We start from the raw sequence: 9,262 nt of genomic DNA, 5'->3' as shown, positions 1-9,262 counted from the left end.
TAGACCACCACGCACGCCATTGCCGCCACCATTCGATCGAGTGGATACTATATTTTTTTTAGAGAAATTGTAGCTTTACCGCGAGACCTCGGCCAACAAAGAGGGATTGGAGCATCGAATACCCGAGCTAAGCAAACTTTTTTTTTATTAATTAAATTTTTTGGAAACATTTTTAATTAAATAATTAATGTCTTAATTAATATTTTATTAAGCTGAATTAGTCTCAAGACTTGGTTGGTCTCAAGTGACTATCACGTTCTTGATTTTGCTCCCTTATTTTCCCCACTTTTTCATGAGTGCTTCTTTTGATAAATTGCTTCCACTTTTTAAATCATTTTTTTGTTCCAAAAATTGAACTGAACAATTACTTTGAGTGTACTTATTAGACCGATTCTGAGCTGTGCAATCCAGAAACGTATTTCTTCTATGACTAGATTGTTTTATCCTGAAGGCGGCCGGTATCTCTGACTGTTTGCATAATTGAGAGGCAGTTCCATGAACGTCTTAAGGAGCACGACCTCGTCCACGACTCATCCCATATTACTGTGTTCGATAACTTTATTTTTTCTCTGTTCGTGCAACAACAATTTTAAGACGTTCTTTGCTGCAATGGATACTAAACAAACCAATGGGATGATTGACACCAATAAGCCATTTTAGTTTGAGGGGGCTCATTTCCGACAATGGAAATAGAAGATATTGTTCTATCTAACTACAAAAATGGTTGCTTTTGTTCTTACCTCTAAACAACATGTTGTTCCAGAACTGCTACTGAGGCTGAAAGATATGTTGTAGAAAATAGTCAGAGACTATGGCTTGACAGATGATCTGTGTGACTATTATAATGTTGAACAAAAATCTGCAAAGGATATTTGGAAAGTTTTGTAAAAGCAATATGATACAGAGGAGACATGAATAAAAAAAGATGTTGTCAGCTACTATCTCAAGTTTCAGATAACTAATGAACTCCATAAAATTGCTCATGAGATTATCTCGAAAGGTATGCCTCACTACAAGAAATTCATCATTTCATGACGTACAATATTATGTCATTAAAAGGTGATTTTTTGTCACAATACATAATAGATGACGAAAGTTTATCATCACAACGATTGTCACAGTATGAGCGTGGTATTTGGTATATATGACAATTTTTAATTTTTGTCACGAAACAATTATTTTTATATGACAAAAGTATAAATATGTCATGATATTTTTCAGTTTTTATGACGTTCATTCTGTCATCATTACTGGACATTCATTGTCATTGAATATTGTATTTCGTCACTTTTTGTTAATTTTTAAACTACAAATTCTTATTTTTGTCAGAAAATCCATGACTTATGGTGACGAATATCAAAATAACTAAGAAAATTATATAATTCTGGTGATATTATGATTGTCATAATAAAGGCAAAGTTTTGTTATCGTAAAATTTAATTTCTCATTAAAAATAATAATTTATGATAAATAATTATCATTGTTCGCATAATAATTCGTTTGGTATTAAATTAATTAAAATTATTTTTTTAATTATTTAAAATATTAATAACGATAAATTCTGATCAACTTAAAGAAATGACATGTAAAAGGACTATAAAATAAAATTGAAATAAAATGATAATATAGATAATCATAAACTGTTATTATTTATATCTGAAACCAATATTAAATTATAACAACCATAAAAAAATAAAACAAAAAAGAGAAGAAATTTGTTCTATTTTTCTATTTCTTTACTGCACAAATTTCCTCTGTGGTTTTCTATCTTTCTTCTGATAAAACCCATTCCCATTTATGCTTTCATTTCCATTTGCTCCATCCATCGTAATGATAATCAACTTCCTTCTGTCAAAAGAATCACATTGAATACAATTGTCAAATATTAGTTTATGTAATTCTTTTAGAAAAAATAGAGAAAAGCCAAATGGTATAGAACATGTTATTATCATCACATCAAACTCAACAAAATCAAGAACCATAAATAGTGGCATCTTCTATTTCAACTTTTAAATCCAGCAGGAACACCAAACTTCATATCCAACCATCAATTTAATTTACCCAAGTAGAGATACTACCTCCATCTAACCTTTCAACATTCTAATATACCAATTCTTTATACACACATCAATCATATCATTTTGCAGTAGAGATACTACCTGCATCTAACCTTTTTATTGAAAGGTCTTCGATTTTCAGAAGCATCTATTAATAGATTTTTGATAGGCATTTCATTTAGAGAAGCTGTAATAAAAGAAATAGTAAGAAACAGAGAAAACAAATAGATTAAAAGAAAGGCATTCAAGTAAACCGAGAAGAAGAGAAAGATTTGTTAACCCTCTAATTTTTTTCTTCCATTCAAATCAAACCCACAAGGCTTCAAACCAATTTGGTGAAAGAATGAGAAATCGACCTATATAGAGAAAAAAAGAACAAAAAAATCTAGTGTTCAAAGATGTGAGGGAAACGAAAACGGGGGAGAGAGAGAGCGAGAAAGCAAAGAAAAAGTAGACGTGAAACAGATAAGAAAGACATGCTTACCCCTTAGAAATTGAGAGATTGGACTCTGATCTGAGTGGTTGCTCATGCATTCGGTGATGGCGGAACGCTAGACGTAGGAAGAAACTGCCTGGATGGGATGTGAGGAGAGGAAATTGGGGGGTTTTAATGCTAAGGTTAGGTTATGTTAGTGTTATTGGGTTTGGGTTATGTTCTTGGGCCTAACTAATTAAAGCATAAATTATGAAATCTTCAAATATAAAAGAATTTTTATCAAAATTTATAAAATAATCCATATATATTAATTTACTTTATTAAATTATATTTTAATATGATAAATTTATTTTTATGAAAATATTAATCTTATTCAAATATTTATACCTTGATATATTAATATTAATTTTTAATTTTGAAAATGCTAAACAGTTAAATATCAATTCAAAAAAATTGGAGAAGAACTTTTTTATCTAAACAAATTTCTGTAATTTTTTAACTTTATTTTTATTGAATTAAATTTTACCTTATGTCTACCTCTACGTTACTTTCTAATAAGATAATGATGAAATTCTATTTTTCTTTAATGAATTTATCGGTTTTTTAGAGTTTACGTAATAACTCGGTTCAATACTCGTCAGACATCCTTCATGTGGATCTTCTCCTAGTAAAGTTTTTGCACACACTAAGACTCGAACTCGAGATCTCTAACTTAAATGATTTGAAACTCTTAACTATTACATAAAATGACAATATAAAATCATCATTAGTTAACGTAATGGCGACAATCCTTATATAGTGTCATTAAAATGCGTTAAAATACATGACAATACCTTAATAATGTCACTATAATTAAAAATATATGATGTAATCTAAGTTGTCACATTCTTTTCTATTATATAAAAATATACGATGTAATCTAAAGTTGTCACGTTCTTTTCTAAAATATTATGATAAATAAAAATCATCACCAAAATTATTCTATATATAGTGATGATAAAAAAATCATCATTAACTAACATAATGATGACAATTATTACAAATCGTCATACAAACACATTAAAATACATGATAATATCTTGATGGTGTCACCATAAAATTTAATTTGTGACGAAATTTACATTGTCACATTCATTGTTACTTTAATTATGACGAATAAAAAATGTCATAAAAATAGTTTTTTTACCATGGCGATATAATTTGTCATAATTCATTTATTTCGTCAAGAAAAATCTTTTCCCTCCACATTTTTTGTACCATTTGCTACCTCCAAATTTATAAGTGATGATATTTACTTTATCGTCATGAAATGTATTATATAGTTACAAAAACTATATTAATTGCGACACATGTTAAGTTTGTCAACAAAAACTAAAAATGGTGACAATTTTTTATTTTTGTCATGGTTTAGCACTTATCAGTGACGAAATTTTGTGCGTAACAAATAAAAGTGTCATAAAAAGCCAGTTTTTTTGTAGTGCCTCTTAATGAACAATTTCAAGTTGTTGTTATAATTGACCAGTTGCTTCCTTTTTAGAAGGAACAAATGTTCTCAGGCACAAAACTCATAGCATTATCCACAACTAGTGAAAAAGTAGGTTCGTTGAGATATCTGTTAGCTGAGATTCCCTTATGGGGAAAAAGTGATTCAGCTGTATTGATTCACTAGGATAGTATCACGTATATTGTTAAGATTCAGAATCGTTGCTATAATTAAGAAATGACAAATACGTCATAAGTACAACACTGTTAGAAAGTTTCTCTCTAAAGAAACTATTAGCGTGGATCATGTACCCTCTGGGAAGAATTTAGCCGTCTAGAAAGAAAGTCTAAAGTACTTCGAAAAGTATGGAACTTATATCTTTACAGTTATGGGTTACACATAATGATAACCCAACCTATAAACTGGAGATCCCAAGAAATAAGTTCAATGGTAATAAGGCCCTGTTCTTTATTACTTAATTTCAGTAACAATCAGTTCAGTTCAGTTCAGTTCAGTTCAGTTCAGTAGTAATCAGTTCAGTTCAGTTCAGTTCAGTTCAGTTCAGTATTCAGTTTCAGTATTCAATAATTTATCATTATTTATTATAATTATTATATATTATTATTATTTATATATAATTTATTATTATTATCATTATTTATTTATAATTTCAGTAATTTATTATAATTATTATAATTTATTATATATTAATTTATCTATTTTCATTATAATTATATTTATATATAATTTATGCTTTGTCATTATATATATTATCATTATTTATTATAATTATAATTATTTGGTGCAACTTATTTACAAATTTTGCGAAAAGTAAATAAATATTATATTAATACGTTTACATTACAATGCTTTAAAAAATTAACTGGCTCAACTACCTTAATATCTCAAATAGTGCAATTTTATCCCTAATATTAGAAGCCAATAGCAATTTTACCCTTAACATTGATAAATTGAGTCAAGATTTTGTATTCATATGAAAATTCATATTTAGACGTTAGGAGTAAAATAACCCCGGACCCAAAACGTTAAAGGTATTTTTGTACCTTAATACTTAATTGTAATAAAAAGTTAAGAGTGTGTATTCATATAAAAATTTGTATTTAATTTCATAGGCTTTAAATTATATATAAATTTGTGTTTGTATGTAATTTATATTTTTAATTTAAATTAGACTCATTTTTATTTAATGTCATAGGATTTTATCGAGTCTAGATTTTATTTGATATTTAATTTAGTTTAATCTTTAATAATATGTTTATTTATTATTGATATTATTTTTTTTGGTAGAAATATTATTATTATTATTATTATTATTATTATAAGCTTATTAATGTCCAATATTATCATTAAATTATTTTAAAGTCTAATATCATCATTATTGTTACGTTCGATTAAATTCGGTTAAGTTCGGTATCATTCAGTTAAGTTCAGTAGCATTCAGTTAAATTCAGTTCAGTTCAGTATTCAGTATCATTCAGTTTAGTTCAGTTCAGTTCAGTAGCATTCAGTTCAGTTCAGTTCAGTTTTTTTCAGTAATAAAGAACAGAGCCTAACAAGTTTTGATGTAATAAGAGTTAAATCATGGAGTTTGAAGCATGAATTTCTGAAGTGATATTAGTTTGAGGTAATAGAAACTCTTAATGAGATCTATATTTCATTTGGAGTGAAGTACATAGATACATGAGTATTTCTGATAGACTCATCTATGTGAATGTGAATGTGAGGCTACTTCCTATGAGTTTAGGGCAAAACTCTAGAGCATTCCCTATACCGAAATAGACGTGCATGGCCATAAATGCACGTACTCCTTGAACTACACTCTAAAAGGTTTTCGCATGGTACAATATCAGAGATAGAATTCAAGACTGCGTTTCTAGTACAATATGAATTGTATTCATTACGCAATGGTTCAAATTGAAAGATACTTTTGTTTAAGTTCGACCTTATATTACTTCTTAGTAAAATGTTTTTAAAAATTCAACTGGAAGATTGTTGGACTAGACCCAAATGTGAGAATTTTCATTAAGACTACAAGCCTTAAGACTTCCTTAAGTCCCTCAAAATGATTTAGACAGTGTCATTGTCTCACATTGAAAACTTGTCACTTCTAGATGCAATTTATAAATAGGGTCCTCACACTTTTAGGTATGCCCTAAGGATACCCCACTTTTGTGAAAATGTGAGGACTTATATAATGCTTAATCATCACACACGCATATCGACGTTGCCGCCTGACCGACCAATCCTAACCATACTACTTTGGCTTGGTGTGGTACACTATATTTTTTAGATAAACTTTTTTGTTACTGATTTAATTAATTTTTCGAAAATCACTTGGTCTCAAATGACTATCACATTCGTGATTTTGCTCCCTTATTCTCCTCCAATTGACCAATTATTATTAAATTGTTTTCTATATTCTCTTTATAGATATAAATAGTTTTAATTTTTACACTTTTTCACGACTGTTTCCATTTCTTCAATCATTTTTTTATTCTAAAAATTAAACTGGGCAATTACTTTGAATGTATGTATTAAACCGATTCTGAACTGTGCAATTTATAATCGTATTTTTTTATGACTGTGTTATTTTATTCTGAAAGCGATTATATTTCTAGCTATTTATATAATTCAGAAACAGTACCATGAACGTCTTAAAGACAGCATCTTCGTTTATGTTCGGTAACTTTATGTTACATTTAAAGCAATGTTATTAACTAGAGGTCTCTAGAAGAGCCGATATCTAATTTGTATGTATGAGTAGGTGATGAAGGAAGAGTTAGGATCAGCTACAGTGACAGCACGTAGGATCATCCGTTAACATCAATGATGATGGACTGAAGAGAGGCAGGCGTGTTCCATTTGAGGGAAAGGTGGGACCAATCATTTGATGCATGGATTTGGCATTCTCTATTATTCTGAGCCTGACTACATTTCACATGACCATTTCTAGTTCCCACCCAAAGAATATTTCTATTCACTTCCAAATTCATATAAAAACAAAATCTATCATTTCATTTAACACTTATTTTTCATTCTTTCTCAAAAAGTTAAAACACACTTCAATTTCATTAAATTAACATTCATAGTAGAAAATCAAGGAAGCAAAGTGGAATGCTACTGTTTAAAATTTTCTAGAATCCAATTGACTATGTTAGATTACTACAAATTAAATCTTTTAAAACATTTGCTAATAAAGTTTACGAGTTTAATTCCTTTTAGAGATGGCTGAAGAAATCTACAAGTTGATTGAATTCTCCGTACTCACGTGCACCAACGCTATAGGGACAAAACCGGTGCTAGCCGAAGCAAGAACAAATTCGACGAACATGAGCAAAGGGGCTGCTCTTGTGCTGGCTGAAAAATACAATTAGAAAGACTAGGGTTAATTTTGTTTTTTTAATTGAGTCTAACCAGTCCTAGCCGAAGCAAGAACGAATTCGACGAATACGAGCAAAGGGGCTGCTCTTGTGCTGGACGAAAAATACAATTAGAAAGACTAGGGTTAATTTTGTTTTTTTAATTGAGCCTTAAAAAACACAATTACTATCGGGAATCATGTAGCTTGCTCAATGATAGATGGAGAAATAACATCACCTCCTTGATTACCTACTAGCGAGTCGATTGGGAATAATTATCTTATCAATTCACATGAGATTTTGTTCGTTCTGGTCGAGGTTGGTTATTCACTGGGGTTTGGTATTGGATGTTGGCGGGGATCGCTGGTCGAATGAGTGCGACAAGAGTATCTAGTTGGGGGTTTATATTCACCCACCTGTTTAAAAGTCGTTCTTGACAAGATCCATGTTGCTAGCTTGTTTTAGCATCAAGGCGTTTGCCAATCTCACGAAGATTTGAGCATCGGTTTCAGCTCTCGGGGTGTTTTCCACGACTCGTTATGAGGAAAATGCTCTAGTCTGTTAGTGAGTACCCTCGATGTGAGTGATATCATCTATCCCTAACAGGGAAGCAATAACTACACTATCTGTGTCTGAAGGAAGTCTCCAATTTCAATTGTTTGTATTACTAATGTTCACATTCATCACATCAGCGTTTTGGCAAAAGAATTCACGATTTTGATTATTTCAGCTCCATGCTGACTGCATTAATGATAATAAAATGTAAAATTTTGTCTTTAAAAGAGATTAGGACGTTGTGGAATATTGCCAAATGTAGACGAAACCTATAAAATAAGACAAGCGTTTGGCTAGATCCCAATGCGGGATACTTTGATGCTCAAGTCAGTTTTGGTCTTAGAGAGAGAGAGAGAGAGAGAGAGAGAGAGAGAGAGAGAGAGAGTAATAGAGTCCTTAGAGAGAGAAGCTCCAATCATGTTTGTGTCCCTTTTGTGAAGGGATTTGGACCCCTCTATATAAGAGTGACGCCTCCTAGTCTAATTAGGAGAAACTAATTCTGTATTGGATTAGGAAAGGGATCGAGAAAGTCGTATTTCCTTACTAAAGATGTGTTAAGGATTCCCATTTAGGTAAGTAATCATTGATAAGCCCAAAATATACCTAAAATAACATATATAATTACGCCAGTTTCGTGTTTAAATTATGTTAATTATATTCTTTTAGAACGATTTTACGTCTGTATTTGTTTCTATTGTGCAAGGTACTAAATTATTTGGAACAATCCAAATAGGAGCTAAAACGGAGTAAAAACGAGAGAGAATTCAAGTTTACAAGTAAAAGACGATTTCGAGATTCAGAGGCCACGCCAGAGACTAAGAAAGCAACTCAAAGAAGAGAACAAAAGTCTCTATTACGACCGAGATTCCCAATATATCGGTCCCGACACGCGTTTTCATTGTTCAGAAACGCGAATTCGTGCACTTTCTCCCTCAATCCAAAGACGCGACCGAGATTCTGATTATCTCTACAGGAACAACAACTTTGCCAAACACATTTTACATGTTTTTAATCCAAAACGACGCGTCTATTCATTCGGATAGAAATGACTCTTCACCAACGGACACGTCCCTTCAATACAACTCATCAATAACTATAAATAGAGGATGCATTTCAGCATTCAAGTGAGTTAGAGATTTTTTGTTTTGATTTTGTAAAAGCATACTTGTTGTACAAGTTGTTCAATTAGTTAGATACAAGACACAGTTATTATCATTTAAGTTCGAGTATTGTTCAAAGTCAAGTCTGTACTTTGGTAGAGACCGAGTAGATTCTATTCCGAGGATTCAGCGAGAGGAACCAGTGTAGGAAGCGCCCCAGGGTCTGACAAACCTACGAAATTGAGGAAAGG

General features: G+C 30.9%; 1 long non-coding RNA gene across 1 annotated transcript; it reads right to left on the bottom strand.

Moving 5' to 3' along the window:
• Positions 1-1,641: 1,641 nt before the first annotated feature.
• Positions 1,642-2,629, bottom strand: LOC136225825 (uncharacterized). Its single transcript, XR_010687335.1, has 4 exons — positions 2,542-2,629; positions 2,338-2,413; positions 2,160-2,244; positions 1,642-1,848 (listed from the first exon to the last, which is right to left on the bottom strand). It is a non-coding gene; the product is annotated as an uncharacterized lncRNA (long non-coding RNA).
• Between the last annotated feature and the right edge of the window lie 6,633 nt (positions 2,630-9,262).

This window comes from Euphorbia lathyris, chromosome 4 (assembly GCF_963576675.1).
Source record: "Euphorbia lathyris chromosome 4, ddEupLath1.1, whole genome shotgun sequence".
NCBI lineage: Eukaryota > Viridiplantae > Streptophyta > Magnoliopsida > Malpighiales > Euphorbiaceae > Euphorbia > Euphorbia lathyris.
This window is presented reverse-complemented; position numbering and strand designations above follow the sequence as displayed.